Genomic DNA, 16,622 nt, shown 5'->3' on the forward strand with positions numbered 1-16,622 from the left:
TCCGTTATGCAGACAATAATAGGACATGTTCTATCTTTGAACGGAACGGAAGGCATATGGAGTACCTTGCGTTTGTTTTTTTGCAGATCCATTGAAATGAATGGTCCGTATACGGAACGCAAAAAACGGAAAGTAAATGCCTTAAGCCTCATACACACAAATGTATATGAGATTTGCTGGTGCTGTATTACACTGCAGGTTTTTTTCACATGTAGAAAAACAGCACGTACTCCGCAACGTGTGCAGGGGGCCTAAGGGTGCATTCACACGATGCAGAAAAGCTGCAGGGTAGTACAGCACCAGCAAAGTGTATGGGATTACACAAACCTCGTCTAGGGGTGGGAATAGACCTGCCGTGCGGATCCGGAAATCCACCGCTTGTCAACTGTTGCGTTTTTGTTGTACAGATTTCATCTGTTTTAACGGAACAGCACAAAAAAAAGCACAATAAATAATGTGGATTTCCGGCACACAAATCTACCCCTTTTGAGGGGGCCTCCCCAAGGCGCAGATATATGTGCAGGAAATCCAAACAAAACAAAAACGTACATAAATCCACACTATTTATAACATTTTGGGGGCATTTTTTGAGAAGTTTTTATGTGCTTTTTGATGCAGATTTGCTCGAGAAAAACACAACAGGGCCATTTAATCCCTTAGATACGGCGGTCTACTGCTCACTAGCGGAGGAGACCGTTGCTATTACATGCAGTGATCTCGACTCCTCCACAGTATGAGGAGGAGTGATCACTAATGCCATTACCCCTCCCCATACTGCACGATCTGCCGCCGACAACCAATGATTTACATGTCCGCCCCAATTACCAGATGAACAAGCGTTTCGCCTGCTCATAGTGTGATCAGCGGCGCCTTCACACTAGCAGATCACTGCTGATGAGCGCTCCTATTAGCGATCATCTGGCTGAGAATCGGCCCGTGTAAAGGGCCCTTCATTGTTTCGAGGGAGGGGGCCCTCTGTCTCCATCAACTGCACAATCTCACTAACATGGCAGCCTGGGGCCTAATGACAGCCTCCGCCTCACTGGCACACCCCGACAGGATAATACACTGTACTGCATAAGCAGTACAGTGTATTATAGAAGGGATCAAAAGGCCGCCTCTCGCAGTCCCCTTGTGGGGCTACAAACTCTAACTTTTTCCCATTGAAAAAAAGCTCTTCAATGGAAATAAAAAACTAAATCCCCTCCACATACTTGGCATCAGCACTCAGGTTTAATGCACATCACCGATTTATTTTTCGTTCTTCTGATCTGTCAAAAAAAAATAATGAAATTCCTTTTTTAAAAACCATATCTGTTATTTTGAGCCTCGGTTATTGTCAGTTCCATTTGAGATCCGTTATTTTAGACAGAAGAAAAGGTCCTCCTCGTCTAAAGTAATAGGAAGCGACACAAACTGAAGCCGAGCATAGCGGACGCGCAAAATTATTATTATTTTTTTTTCCCTGACAGATCAGAATGGAAATCTACACGGTGACGTGAATGCACCTCCCATAAAGACCTGCACTACACAGTCTGCTAAGGATCAAGCCCAAGATGCCGGTCTGGACCCAAGGGCGGTCTAGTGCTGTCAATCTCATGGCAGGGGGCGTGGCTGCACACAAGCCCGCCTCCTGGTGCTCTAAGGCTTCATTTGCCTAATTTTGAACGTTAATTTTTCTCCTCAACAATACCACTGACAGACATATGACAGGCGCTATATGCCTGCTAGGGCAGGGTTGATCCTGCTGACAGGTGGACGTTACAAGCTGCGCCCGGGGTTAGATAGGCAGGCATGCTGGACGTTTTAGTTCCACAACAAGGCGAGGACCAGAGACTGCAGACCTGCGGGGTAGACGGGCGGTCCTCCAGCGTCTGCAGTACGGTGCGGCTCTGCCACCGCTCTCCTCACAGCCAGGGCCCAGCTCCTCCACACACACTCACCTAGCGCCGCCCTGGCAGGTGCTCAGTACTCCGGCCTCTTTCACTGGGGAGACGTTATCGGACGTTCCTCTCAGCTACAAGCCCGCCATGTTGAGAATCCGTTTCGCAAACTGACGCGTTACGGAAACACGCCGGTTACCCCAGCAACCGAGGAAGCGCCAGACAAGGAAGAGACGGCGGGAAAACGCCGCGCTGCGTCATGTGACCTCCGTCAGGAAAGCTTTGTTCTGCAGCCTAGCGCCCTCTGCCCGCAGGGAGTAGTTAAAGCAGTTCTCCCACCGAGATGTGAAGCGGTGCCATAAAATACCCCTACATTATGCATACTCTTTTGGAAAATTGCAAAGAGGAACCATGTGTGCGCACAGTAGATTTTTTTTCATACTAGGCCGCGCGTCTAACCCCACCTAAAGCATAATTACTGGAGCTCCTGCGGACCTGCGGCAATTTTTTTCTTGCGCTTCAATGTCCATAAAAATATTAGCACATAAATCATCAGATTATAGATATTTTAAGGTCCAAATTCCACCAAATAATTAAGTTCTTAGTAAGAAGCAATTTAGTAAATTTATTATTGCACGTTTATGCATTAAAGGGGTTCTGCACTTTGTTTTAACTGATGATCTATCCTCAGCTTCTGATCGGCGGGGGTCCCGTCCATTCAAGTGAACAGAGCTTAGCCCCGCCCAGGCCAGTTGATACTAGTCGTGACGTCAGTGGGCCGGCGGTAAACAGTGAGAAGGCCGTGGTGCTGCTGGAGCGCCGCTGCCTTCCCAAACAGCTGATCGGCGGGGGTCCCGGGTGTCGGACCCCCGCCGATCAGATGCCGATGATCTATCCAGAGGATAGATCATCAGTTAAAACAAAGTGCAGAACCCCTTTAAGGTACTTTCACACTAGCGTTATTCTTTTCCGAACTGATCAGTTTTATCCTAATGCATTCTGAATGGAGAGCAATCCGTTCAGGATGCAGCAGTTCAGTCCCTCTTGCGCTTTTGGACGGAGAAATTACCGCAGCATGCTGTATGTTTCTCTCCGGTCAAAAATCCTCAACACTTGCCGGATCCGGCCTTAATTTACATTGAAGTGTATTAGTGCCGGATCCAGCATTAAGTATGCCGGCAAAACGGATCCGGCGTGCGCAGACCTTTAAAAATGCCAAAAAATAAAATAAATACCGGATGTATTTTTCCGGATGACACCGGAGAGACGGATCCAGTATTTCAACGCATGCCTGCCGGAATCCTCTGCCACAAGTGTGAAAGTACCTTAAATTCTCCAGGTGAAAAAGAGGGACAGAGGGACTTGGATCAAAAAGAGAGACTGTCCCTCCAAAAGAGGGACACTTGGGGGGTATGCGTTATGTGTATTATCCCATGTAATTTACCAGACCATCTACTAGAAAACTGGAAAAACATCTTTGTGCATTGAATGTGGAAAAAGCTGCAATTCCCCCAGAGTTATTTGGGTTTTGTGTTTACGGCAGTCACTGTGCTCCGGAAATGACACGACAACCTCACTCTGTCAGTACCATTATGGCAATAACGGATTTATATACAACCTATTCTGTTCCCTAATAAAATAAAAACCTTTGAAAATACTTTGTTTTCTTTGTAGTCACATTCTGACACCCAGAACTTTTTTATATTTCTATCTACAGAATTGTGGGGTACGTCCAGAATGTGTTTTTGATCACTTTTTAGTCTTTTTTTTTTAAAGGAGGGGGAGGGGCAAGGTGACCAAAAATGGCAAAGTGGCCATTTCTCTTTATTTAACTTCGGCGTTCACACAGGATAAATATTTTTGTATTTTAATAGTTCACGCATTATCAGACTTGATATGTAATATTGGCAAAAGGGGGTAAATTGTGGAAGCGCTCTCTAGTATGCTTTAGGTGCCGGGAGTAGGGAGTGAAGAGCTGCAAGCGCTTGTGGTATCGCAATTCATGCGATTCTCATCTCCTTTGTGTGGTGCCAAATCAGTTAGAAGTATAAGTAGGCACGTGGCATACTGCTGGCATAATGAGACCCGACACACAAGTTGGTCTCAGGAAAGCATCTTCTCATCCCCCTGAGCAAGCGAGATTTATTCAAGATACATTTACTTAAATAGCAGACATGACATCACAAAAGGGGTGTTCCTCAAGAAAAGACTATTGGCTTCTTGACAAAATGGGAGTAGTTTGCTAATTTTATCCTTGAGTTTCATTGGCACTTTCAAAAATGGCAACCTAACTCCCCCTCCCCCAGTGACCTTAAGACAAAGAAATGCACATGAGGCTCACACATCTGGTTTGCTGCCATCTTGTGAACAAAAAAGAGTAAAACAGTACATATACAGAGAGAGAAATAAAACCTGTCTCTCACAAATCCCTCCTTTTGCGGGAAATAGACCAAAGGTGAACAGGCAAAGTGAGGTACTCTCCCAACGCCCTAAACAGCGAAGAGCTGGACTTTCCTCATTGCTTCACCAGGTCCCCTCAACTCCCTTTCGGGTTTGCCTTCACCTTGTCCTATTTACCCCGTGACCATCAACAAGGTTTTATTTACTTCAGGATGGAATAATCTTTGTCTTTGACAGGGGCACAGCACATATACATAGAGTGGGCATGGATGTATTAAACATTTGTTTTAAGAATCATTTTCCTAAAATGGAGAACTATATAACATCCTGTTAAAACCAAAATGCTAAAAACATTGTAGTCGCTGAACCAGTTCCCAAAACATTGTTCTGCCCATGATGTGATTAATTTCAGACACTGGCGTACATACAGGGGTCGCAGTTGCGACTGGGCCCGTCACTCCAGGGGGCCCGGCCGCCTGTGGACCCCCCCCCAAGCCGCTGGCAGGGGCCCCGCTGTACTTACATGTAATGGAGCACTCTGATGGGGCCCGGCATGAAGTACAGTGGTAATTTCTGGCCCCATCTGAGCGCTCCATGCCTCCAATACATGTATAATATGGGGGGAGGGGGGAAGCGTCGCACTCACTCACAGACACCCGGCCAGGCAGTTCCGTTTCCATAGTGAAGCAGGGAAACCTCTCTGCTCCATGCTTCACTGATCTTCAGAGCTCAGGAGCTCCCCCTGCTGGCCCCACAATGCGCTGTGGGAGGAGAGCTGAAAGCCCGGGAATCTGCCTTCAGCACAGCCAGCAGCGCGATGAGTGTGGGAGCCTGTCATCAGGGAAGAACGTAAGTATGTGTTTTGTTTTTTTCTAACTCTGCAGACTGGGGGTGGGGTGTTTGATGGGCACAACTAGAGTGAGGGGGCACAAAAGTGGGCATCTCTACTGAGGGGCACCTAATCTGCCATAACTACTGTGAGGAGGGCACATATGAAGGCATAACTATGAGGGGGCAATTATGTGGGCATATCTAATGTGAGGGGCACATATTCTGGCATAACCCCTCTGAGGGGGCACATATCTGGGCATATCTACTTTGAGGGGGCACATAACCGGGCATAAATACTGTGAAGGGGCACATAATCTGGCATTACTACTGTGAGGGGCACATAATCTGTCATTACTACTGTGAGGGGACATATAATCTGGCATTACTACTGTGAGGGGACACATAATCTGGGCATTACTACTGTGAGGGGACATATATTTGGCATTACTACTGTGAGGGGGCACATAACTGGGCATTACTACTGTGAGGGGACACATAATCTGGCATTACTACTGTGAGGGAGGCACATATCTGGGCATAACTACTGTAAGGGGACACATATTTGGCATAACTACTGTGAGGGGGCACAAATCTGGGTATAACTACTGTGACAGGAACAAAGGTGGGCATAACTACTGTGAGGGGCCACAAGGTGGGCATTAGTACTGTGTGGTTGCACTTAGGGGAAATGTCCTAGATTACCCTGCTATACATTGGCATGGCTCAGTCTTACAGGCCAGCACAGCGCCCCCTGCTGGTGATTTCACAGGGGCAGTCACCATCCCTTCCTTATGTGATTATTATCACCACAGGGACCTTGTTCTGGATCCAGCGGACACATCATGCCGACGCCAGAGACACCCTGAATGAGGTAGGACCAGATTTTATTAGGACTGGGTGAGTGTAGCCATGCATTGGGCTTAGGGCTCTTTAAAACGAGCGGATCCTGTGCAGGTAATCCGCTGTGTGAAAGAGAGCCAAGCCCCGTTCCGGACAGCAGAGACACGGAGCAGTAACATGACTGATAATGCTCCGTGCCTCTGTGTGATCTTTTTACTACAAAATCACAATGAGATAAAGTTATCTTATGTGGGAAAGGGTCGGCACTGCTGGAATAGACGCGGTGCACGAGTCGGTGGGGAGAATTTGTTGTTACCCCTACCACATCATTCCCATGAGAAACGCCATGCGATATCGCAGTTGCGGTTTCAAGTGATTGAGCGTGTATCTTTACCTCGCCGTGGTGGCGATAGGAATAGTTTGCTTTTAAAGCGTGAGGCTTATTGGATCCACCGGTTACAAACTGTGGATCCAAGGGGGCTCAACCGCGAGTACAATATTTCTAGTTTCACTTAGTTCTTGACTATATTTTTCTTATTATAAGAACTTAGATTGTAATAATATACATTTCATTTGTCTCTTTCAGCGGACTTGATTCCTGAATTGTTATCAACTGTTCCATTGTTTCATCAATGTATTTACATTGATCTTTTTGGTTTATTGCATCTTTCATTACTTCACCTGTGTCAGCCCTGAGGTGGGTGGAGCTACATAGTATGATGTCATTTCCCTTTTGTTTTGTTACTCCTCCCTCTCTCTGTGTATAAAAGAGATGTGATAGGAGTTTATTGTATAGTCTGAAGAAAGCACGTGTTGCGCTGAAACGCGTCACTATATGTCCTTAATATGTGACTGAATAAACGCAACATTCAACATCATCGCGAGTGCCGGTCTCTTCTTCTTTATTAATGAGATAAAGTTGTCATTGTGATTTTGTAGTAAAAAGATCACGGAGAGGCACGGAGCATTATCAATCATGTTACTGCTCCGTGTCTCTGCTGTCCGGAATGGGGCTTGGCTCTCATTCACGCAGCGGATTAACCGCACGGAAAGAGCCCTTAGTAAGAAAATCTGCCACCTCTTTGTAAAAGTGAGGGGGGGCCCCAATCCAAAGTTTGCACTGTGGCCCATAACACTATAGTTACGCCACTGGCAGGGGAGGTAGTGGGGGGGGGTAGAGGCATGTTGGGGAGGGGGCAATGGGGAGGGGGCCCCATGGATCAATTTCGCACCGGGGCACCATGGATTGTGTGTACGCCACTGATTTCCGAATTTTTCCCGTCAGTACATTTGATAAAGTCCATCAGTTTCTTCAGATCCTTGGTGATCCTTCCATCAGGGGCAGTGTTGTCCGAAATGTAGATGCAGCAGGAACCCACAACGATCTTGTAGACCCCTCATTTTTTTCTGCTATCAAGGACTAGTCGGTTCTGTAGAGTCATCACCAAAAAAGAGCTCAGTTGTTCCGCCATTCCCTTCGCAGCATCACAGGTGTAATTCACTAATCTCTGCTGATGATAATAGAGATGTTAATCCAAACTACATTTTTTATTACTACTAATCATGGGAATTAATGACTCAAATCCTGTGGCTATCTGACTTTTAGCTTTAAATTCATTAGAAACTCTTCTACAGACTCCTATGGAATCCATGTATACATGTGAGTCAAAGGATGTAAGGAGGGACCTCCTTTGTCTTGACCGGACATTGTTTACTTACTGATTTGATCTCACTCAGGAGGTGAGAATAGAACAAATGGCAGCAGTACTTGATCAGGGTATATTGGCCAATTCACTCCACCTGCATCCTGGGTCGGAGTTTCAAATCTTCACACAATCACCATATATCTGCGTTTTGATAATTTTGGTTGATAAACCAACTATCAGGAACTATCAAAGTCACAACTTGTCTTGTTCAGCTGAATTATGCAAGAACAATATCCTGGAGGCAGTGGCCCATATAGGCCCATATAGGCAGAGCACACAGCTGGTATGGGGCCCATGGCAGGGGGGGGGGGGCCCGGAGCGCATGGAAGGCCCAACCCCCTACATCTGTATTATAGTTATAGGCATGGGCATTGAGGCGGTCCACTTGTCTTCCTTCCCGGGTCCTGCTTTCCCTCTGCTCAGATAGGTGTGCGGGCCCCTTCATCACCCCTCCCCTGAAGGGGTTAATAAAAAACCTCCCCTCATCCACTTGATTGTGCAGCCGGCATGCTCTTCTTTCTACAGGACCGGCAAAAGGACCTGCGATGACGTCATCGCGCTCACCACGTGGTGCAATGACGTCACCGCAGGTCCTGCTGAATGAAGATAGAAGGTCCTTCTATCTTCATTCAGCAGGACCTGCGGTGACGTCACCGCGCTCACCACGTGGTGAGCGCAATGACATCACCGCAGGTCCTGCAGAAAGAAGAAAAAAAGAGTATGATGACTGCGCGATCAAGTGGATGAGGTGAGCTTTTTTTAATTATTTTTAACTAATACTAATTAAAATGCGGCTAGCTGCCAAAAGTGAATATATCTAGATGGGGGCTTTCACCCAGCTATGGATACTGTGCAGCATACAGTTATAGCTGCTATAGCTCAGTCATATACAGGGTGGGCCATTTATATGGATACACCTTAATAAAATGGGAATGGTTGGTGATATTAACTTCCTGTTTGTTGCACATTAGTATATGTGAGGGGGGAAACTTTTCAAGATGGGTGGTGACCATGGCGGCCATTTTGAAGTCGGCCATTTTGAATCCAACTTTTGTTTTTTAAATAGGAAGAGGGTCATGTGATACATCAAACTTATTGGGAATTTCACAAGAAAAACAATGGTGTGCTTGGTTTTAACGTAACTTTATTCTTTCATGAGTTATTTACAAGTTTCTGACCACTTATAAAATGTGTTCAATGTGCTGCCCAATGTGTTGGATTGTCAATGCAACCCTCTTCTCCCACTCTTCCCACACTGATAGCAACACCGCAGGAGAAATGCTAGCACAGGCTTCCAGTATTCGTAGTTTCAGATGCTGCACATCTCGTATCTTCACAGCATAGACAATTGCCTTCAGATGACCCCAAAGATAAAAGTCTAAGGGGGTCAGATTGGGAGACCTTAGGGGCCATTCAACTGGCCCACGACGACCAATCCACTTTCCAGGAAACTGTTCATCTAGGAATGCTCAGACCTGACACCCATAATGTGGTGGTGCACCATCTTGCTGGAAAAACTCAGGGAACGTGCCAGCTTCAGTGCATAAAGAGGGGAACACATCATAATGTAGCAATTTCGCATATCCAGTGGCATTGAGGTTTCCATTGATGAAGAATAGCCCCACTATCTTTGTACCCCATATACCACACTATACCATCAATTTTTTTGTTCCCACAGTCTTGGAGGGATCTATCCAATGTGGGTTAGTGTCAGACCAATAGCGGTGGTTTTGTTTGTTAACTTCACCATTCACATAAAAGTTTGCCTCATCACTGAACAAAATCTTCTGTGTAAACTGAGGGTCCTGTTCCAATTTTTGTTTTGCCCATTCTGCAAATTCAGTGCGCCGATCTGGGTCATCCTCGTTGAGATGCTGCAGTAGCTGGAGTTTGTAAGGGTGCCATTTGTGAGCAGCTAATATCCGCCGAAGGGATGTTCGACTAATGCCACTCTCCAGTGACATGCGGCGAGTGCTACGCTGTGGGCTCTTGCTGAATGAAGCTAGGACAGCCACTGATGTTTCTTCATTAGAGACAGATTTCATGCGTCCACATTTTGGCAAATCCAACACTGAACCAGTTTCACGAAACTTAGCAAGCAGTTTGCTAACTGTAGCATGGGATATGGGTGGTCTCATAGGGTGTCTTGCACTGAAATCTGCTGCAATGACCCAGTTACTGCGTTCACCAGACATCAACACAATTTCTATCCGCTCCTCACGTGTTAACCTCGGCGACATGTCAATGGCTGTAAACAAAGAGAAACTTGTAAATAACTCATGAAAGAATAAAGTTATGTTAAAACCAAGCACACCATTGTTTTTCGTGTGAAATTCCCAATAAGTTTGATGTGTCACATGACCCTCTTCCTATTGAAAAAACAAAAGTTGGATTCAAAATGGCCGACTTCAAAATGGCCACCATGGTCACCACCCATCTTGAAAAGTTTCCCCCCTCACATATACTAATGTGCCACAAACAGGAAGTTAATATCACCAACCATTCCCATTTTATTAAGGTGTATCCATATAAATGGCCCACCCTGTATATCGAGACAATGTCCCCCATTTGTTGGAGGGTGGGGATGTCAGGTGCACCTTATTGAGATATAGCACCACTGCTATTAGCATTCAGTAATCCCCTGAGCCTAACATACGGCTCACCGGGGTCCCGGCTTTGAGGTGTGCTATACAAAGAGGTGCCACCTGCTTAACAATCCCTATACCCTCCTTTGAGGCTGGCCACAGATAAACTGATTCCCTAACTCGCGTCCTGGTCAACGCATTTCTCTGCTGGACATAAGCGGAAAAGAGCACCAAACAAACAATAATGGATGCTGCACGCTGCTGATATTGAGCATCCAGCGAGACGGCCATCATAGTGTCGGAGGCTGCGCATCGCTGTATGCTCAATATCAGCAGCATGCAGCAGTGCACGCTCGCAGGCTGCCAGCTTTCTCACCGCACCTGCGTGAGATTTCACCAGAGCACAGGGCTGGTAGACAGATGTGAGCGCTGCCTGGCCCTGTCAATCAGGACTTGGAGGGAGGCAACAAAGGTGGGAGAACAGAGCCTCTAGGAGCAGGAACAGCAGGAACAACGCCCCCCTGCTCCTAGAGGCGAATGAGCATATTATAAAAGTTAGATTTCTGGCGTAACGGGGGCGTAGATAAAAGTAGGAATAGGCTACTTAGGTTTAGCTGACATTAGCACATCGCTCATGTCAGCTAGCTTAATAGGGTTAAATCTGGTGACAGAATCCCTTTAAGAATTTTCTATCATTTTGATTATGCAGAGTGTATGTGAGTTTTTCACTTAGCTCTAGTTATTTAGGACACCCCCCCCCCCCATCCCCCGGGCAGAAGGTGCCTGAGCTTTAGGTTCCCTGGTGACCAGAAAAAGGTGTTTCATAGTCTAGTGCTTCTGAGATTTGCCTGCATTTATCCTGCGTTATTCTAGCTTTTGTTCCTACCATGCTCCAGTCCTGTACCCATCCTGCCTGTCTGCTCCTGTGCCTACAGTTCTATTCATGTTACAGTTTAGTACCCAGTTTGTCTGCCCATTCCGGGCTCCTGTCAAGTACCCAGACTGCCCACTTTGTCTGTGCCTCCACCACTACCCTACCTGTAAGCCTATCCTGTGTCTAACCTCACAGTGTGCTGGCTGGATCTTTAAAAAACAGTTTCAAGTCCTAGTGCCTGTTCAATCTGCTGCTGCGGTTTTCCAGCGTTTTTGCTATCCTGAGTTTCCGAGGTTTGCACCACAGCCCCCCATGGGTCAGCTGCCATATACACCAGGAGTATCCCAGAGGGTAGCGGTCTGGTTGCTCCCCTACAGTGAAGTCCACATCCCTGTACAGGGTTTAAAGGGTGAATACCAGGGGAGCACTAACATAACGCCCTGAGCGTTAGCCCAAAGTCAAACCGGTTAGTTGGCACAGTCGTCTACACTCACTTCCCTGTTACACACAGCTTCACCAGGATCCACAGTGCATCCTTGGATGCTTATATGGACCTAATCACCTCTACTGTCACTTTGGACAAGACCCTGCATAAATGAATTGGAGCATGTAACGGATCACCTGGCACCCCGACTGAGTACCTCCGTTGACGGTTGCTCCTAGCGTTTTCCTGGGGTTTCCAAGCACTCTGGCAGACACCACAATCACCGAACCGAAGAAGCATATAAATCCTCTCAAGCATATGAATGCTGTAGACAGTTGAATAGGAAACCATACGAATAGGTTTACGCTCCTAGCAGTCAAACTGGAACAGCATGCAATAAATCCTCCCCCAAGAATGAGACGACACTTCACCTTGAGGGTTAAAACAGGAACTCACTGTCCTGGGGCATACAGCCTCTTTTATTCACAATCCACAAACATAGTACTGCCCACAGGGTTTTGAAATACAACCAATCAATCCGTACAATACACACAGACACTCCCACACAAAATCCTCCCCTCTGTCGGTGATGATTACTGAACACAATAATCAAAGACAGAGAAATACAGTTTTATAAAACATATCACAGGAACCCCAAAACATGCAATAACCCCATAACCAGTATATCCTCGGAACCGGGGGATCTGGGTGAACCACATATCCAAAATTCACCCACATCCGTTCAGTAGTTTGGAAGATACAGTTTTATGCCAGTTACACCGAAAATATACAAGTTATACAGAAAATAGTCACTAATAAATGTGTCCCCTGAATGATGTCTCTGTGCACCAAATACAGGCAAGATAGCACCGTATTGAAAAGTCAGAACAGTGTCTGTGAGTTAAAATGGCCGCTATCTATTGTTCTCACCATATGCTTCATCCATTGTTCTCACCATGGGAATAGTAAAATCCAAGCAAGTAAGGCAAATGATGCAATCCAGGGACAGAGGGCTCAGTCCCAAGTGCCTTAAGACCCAATAACTTAAGGGACCATAATCCCAGGGCAAGAGGCGGGCAAACAGCCCCCTCCAAAAGCTCATGGCAAACTCTGGCAAAAAGGTGAGTTTGCTACAGAGCATTAGGACTGGCTGTGCAGGAACTCTATGCAGACTACTTCAGAAGCCCTGAGAGAGCCGTTGACAAAGCGGCTTTTAATTAAAGCCTTTAAGATACACTCTGGTGCTCCAAATCAAGGTACCCCCCAGGGGTTAATATCCACGCGTGGCTGAGAGACTAGACGCTAACACATAGATGGTCAATGCAATCTCTACTTTATTACAGAAAGTAAGCGGTATATACAGTACAGACCAAAAGTTTGGACACACCTTCTCATTCAAAAAGTTTTCTTTATTTTCATGACTATGAAAATTGTAGATTCACACTGAAGGCATCAAAACTATGAATTAACACATGTGGAATTATATACATAACAAACAAGTGTGAAACAACTGAAAATATGTCATATTCTAGGTTCTTCAAAGTAGCCACCTTTTGCTTTGATTACTGCTTTGCACACTCTTGGCATTCTCTTGATGAGCTTCAAGAGGTAGTCCCCTGAAATGGTCTGTTTGTCACTGATTTGATTTGGACTGCACTACAATGAGAGCTACTGAAAGAGCGCAGTGCCAGCCCGCTCAGCTTTTTCTCAGCCACCCGGTGATTGAGGTTTATAGTCACATCTTGCCTTAATAACAATGAGATGAGACAACCCTTTTAAAAAAATGTTTAAAAATAAAATAAAGTTGTTAAAAATACTTATGGTCACAGGTCTTCCACTTTTAGAAATTGAAGTTGCTGGGTGTACATGTAAGGTCTTTGCAGGAACAGGAAGACAGAGGTTAAAAAGCCCCTCTTACATCCACTCACCAGTGTTCATCCTGTCAGTACAGAGGACAAGTACAAGAGCGAAGATCGGCGATTATGAATGGGCTGGGACCCGATCGAGGGGCACTTTTCCTTCCCTTCCTGATTCTCTGGAGCCCTGCTAAAACCTCTCAGAGTAAAGGTTGGCGCCAAAAGAGGTAACATGTAGTGTAGGTTCCTGTCCAAATTAGATCACCTTACTGTGGTGGACAGGCACAAATGATTGTGTACTAAATGTATCTGACAAGAATCTCATATTTATGTAAAGAGTATAGCATTAGCACTAGTATATTTTCTATAGTGAACATGACATTATTTTATATATTTTGTTTTTTGTGTTCGCAGAGTGCGGTTGCATTGTGTTTGTCTTTGTATTTTCAGCCATGACGACATGCACCTGCGCATTGGGATGTGGTGACTATCTTAGTTTTTTCTTCGCAGTCTGCATTTGGAGATAACCAATACAGGCAAAGGGTCACTTATATGGTTGTGCTGGAATAGGTGTGTATGCAATCATGACCCGATTAAGGAGACCTGCTGATCCCCGAAACGCACAGTTTTTTATTTGTATTTTATTTTTTTTTAACTAAGAAAATAAAAGAAGAAGATCCTTTCCTATGCCAGTTGTTTATGGTTTCTTGCGCTAGAAAAGGTGAACAAATGTGAAGGCCCATTTGGAGATATGGCTGTCTCCATTTTGGCTGTGTCCTCATGACTAACCTGTCTCTCCCACAGGCTGGTTTTAGTTAAAGAGGACCTTTCATGGTTTTGCATTAATTGAAATAAATACCTTTACTTGCAGGGTACCACCCCCTGCAGCCAGCCAGTAGCGCAGGAGCAACACGTGAGGTGCACGGTGGACCGATGAGGGGCCAATTAATAACACACAGTTCATCAGTTTACTCACGGTTAGCAGAAAGCCTCTGTGGGCCGGCAGCACAGTGTTGAGGTAGACAGCACGAAATCCTTCGGGGCACGCTCTGTGGTGGGGAAGCATCAGCCAAGATGGTGGTTGAGGTGCCCTTGATGTTAGGGGTGCTTAGGGTGCTTGTTGCAGCTGAGTCCCTTGATGTTGTTTGTCGTGACGCCAGTACCGTTAATGGTGGTACAACCAATAGTAGTAATGATGAGGTAGACAGTGGTAAGGTGCAACTCACAACTTTTACTGGTGTTGACTTTGGCTGCAGCAGTACAAAATACAGTCTCTGGTTGGTCTTAGAGTTAATTCTGCAGATCCACTGTTTCCAGGCTTTCTTAGGCTTTGGTTTGAGCTGTGGTTGGGGAGTACCTTATTCCGGTTGATGTGCTTAGTCCTATACCTTGTCCTTTCCCTCCAAGCTGAATATTAATATAAATTACACCTAATCTGGGATTTTGCAGATAAATTAGTACAAAGTCATATAATACAGCATAGTACAGTTTTTAGAGTAAAAAGTGCTATTAAGCAGTGCCCACACACACGTAGTGGGACGCTGAACACCTCCCCCCCCCCCCCCCCCCCCTCCCGCGCGGTGATGCGGCCACCCTGCCTTTTTTAAAATATTGCTCCTGCGCCCCGCTGCACTCCCCTTTATTTTTTGCGCTCAGTATGCTAATACTGAGCATCGGTACAGGGAGGAGGAGACGCCAGGGTTTCTCAATGGGCATCCCCTTCTCCCTGGCTGTGCCACGATCCAGTCACAGCGGAGAGCGTCACAGCCAGGGAGAAAAAAAAAATCACCTTCTCCCTGGCTGTGACGCTCTCCGCTGTGATTGGATCGCGGCACAGTCAGGGAGAAGGGGATGCCCATTGAGAAACCCTGGCGTCTCCTCCTCCCTGTACCGATGCTCAGTATTAGCACACTGAGCACGAAAAATACAGGGGGGCACAGCAGGGCGCAGGAGCGATATTTAAAAAAATCAGGCAGGGTGGCAGCATCAGGGGTGGCTACCCCGCAAGTAAAGGTATTTATCTCAATTAATACAAAACCATGAAAGGTCCCTGTTTAATCAAGTATAAGGCTGTAGCCTGCTCTCGCTGTGGGCTTAGCATATATGTGGAAACTACCTTCCATGAATTTATTGCAAGCCATTTGGCACCAAAAGAGGTATTAGGTTAATGTCTAAAAGAGATCACCTTGCCTTGGTGGACAGGCACAAATGATTTTGTACATAATGTATTTGCCAAAAGAAGTAATAACATCTGCCAGGAGGTTAGGGGAAATACAATCCTTGTCCATCAGAAAGCACTTTCTACTAATCAAGATCACAGGTAGTCATCCCATTCCATAGGGAACATGAGATTGTATTGCCATCCTTTTACCGAAATCCTAAAAACCAAAAGGAGGAAATGTGCCATACCTAGACGGGAAGTTTTGCAATATCTCATATCCATGAATCCCCGGGGGAAAGACTGTAAACTTTTCATACTATTCACGTGGAAAAATAGAGGAAAAAAAGCTTCAAAGATAGTTGAAGGCAATTTTAAAATCTTACAAAGTTCAGGATCTTTAACCCATGTCGCACATCAAGGCTCATTTTTCAGGTGGGCAGAAAAAGTCAGTGCTACCATAGACTAGATCTGTAAAGCAGACTCTTGGTCCAGCATCCATATTTTTTTTGAACACTACAAACTGGACGTCTGTAGTCAGTTCAGAGATCACTCCCATCATCTATTTATCCCCAGGACTGAGACGAGGGGACATCCTCTGCGTCTCGAGGAAAGAAGGTTTGTACACAAACATAGAAAAGGATTCTTTACGGTAAGAGCAGTGGCGTACCTACCATATAGGCAGACCACGCAGCTGCTATGGGGCCCATGAGAAAGAGGGGCCCGAAGTGGAGGAGAGGCCCCGCCCCCTAATCTTTCTAAAGCTAAAGGACCTTTGATGATGTCATCAGAGGTCCTGTAAGGGAACTGCACAGTGTAAAGTGTAGTTCCCAGGTTAGAACAGTGCATCTGCCAGGACCTGTGATGACATCATCTTCAACATCCCAGGTCCTGCAGAATCTAGCAAAGGAACTGCACCAAAAATGGTGTAGTTCCTAGGTTTCAAAGGTATATCTGCCAGGACCTGTGATGACATCATCACAGGTCCTTCAACCCCTAACAGCAAGTATTAGAAGTTCGCAAGCAGCTCTCCATTGATCCATACAGACTGGAATGGAGTGGTAA

At 45.9% G+C, this 16,622-nt stretch overlaps 1 protein-coding gene across 4 annotated transcripts in view; it reads right to left on the bottom strand.

Moving 5' to 3' along the window:
• Nucleotides 1-2,118, bottom strand: part of PCM1 (pericentriolar material 1) — a 171,152-nt gene extending 169,034 nt beyond the window's left edge. For 2 of the 4 annotated variants that reach the window (XM_040418775.1, XM_040418774.1), the window contains exon 1: nucleotides 1,944-2,116. The gene's annotated coding sequence lies outside the window, so the exon portion shown is untranslated. Of the gene's footprint in view, nucleotides 1-1,943 lie in introns of all 4 variants that reach the window. The other 2 variants (XM_040418773.1, XM_040418772.1) reach the window with 2 other exon arrangements.
• Between the last annotated feature and the right edge of the window lie 14,504 nt (nucleotides 2,119-16,622).

Source organism: Bufo bufo, chromosome 2 (assembly GCF_905171765.1).
Source record: "Bufo bufo chromosome 2, aBufBuf1.1, whole genome shotgun sequence".
Taxonomy (NCBI): Eukaryota; Metazoa; Chordata; class Amphibia; order Anura; family Bufonidae; genus Bufo; species Bufo bufo.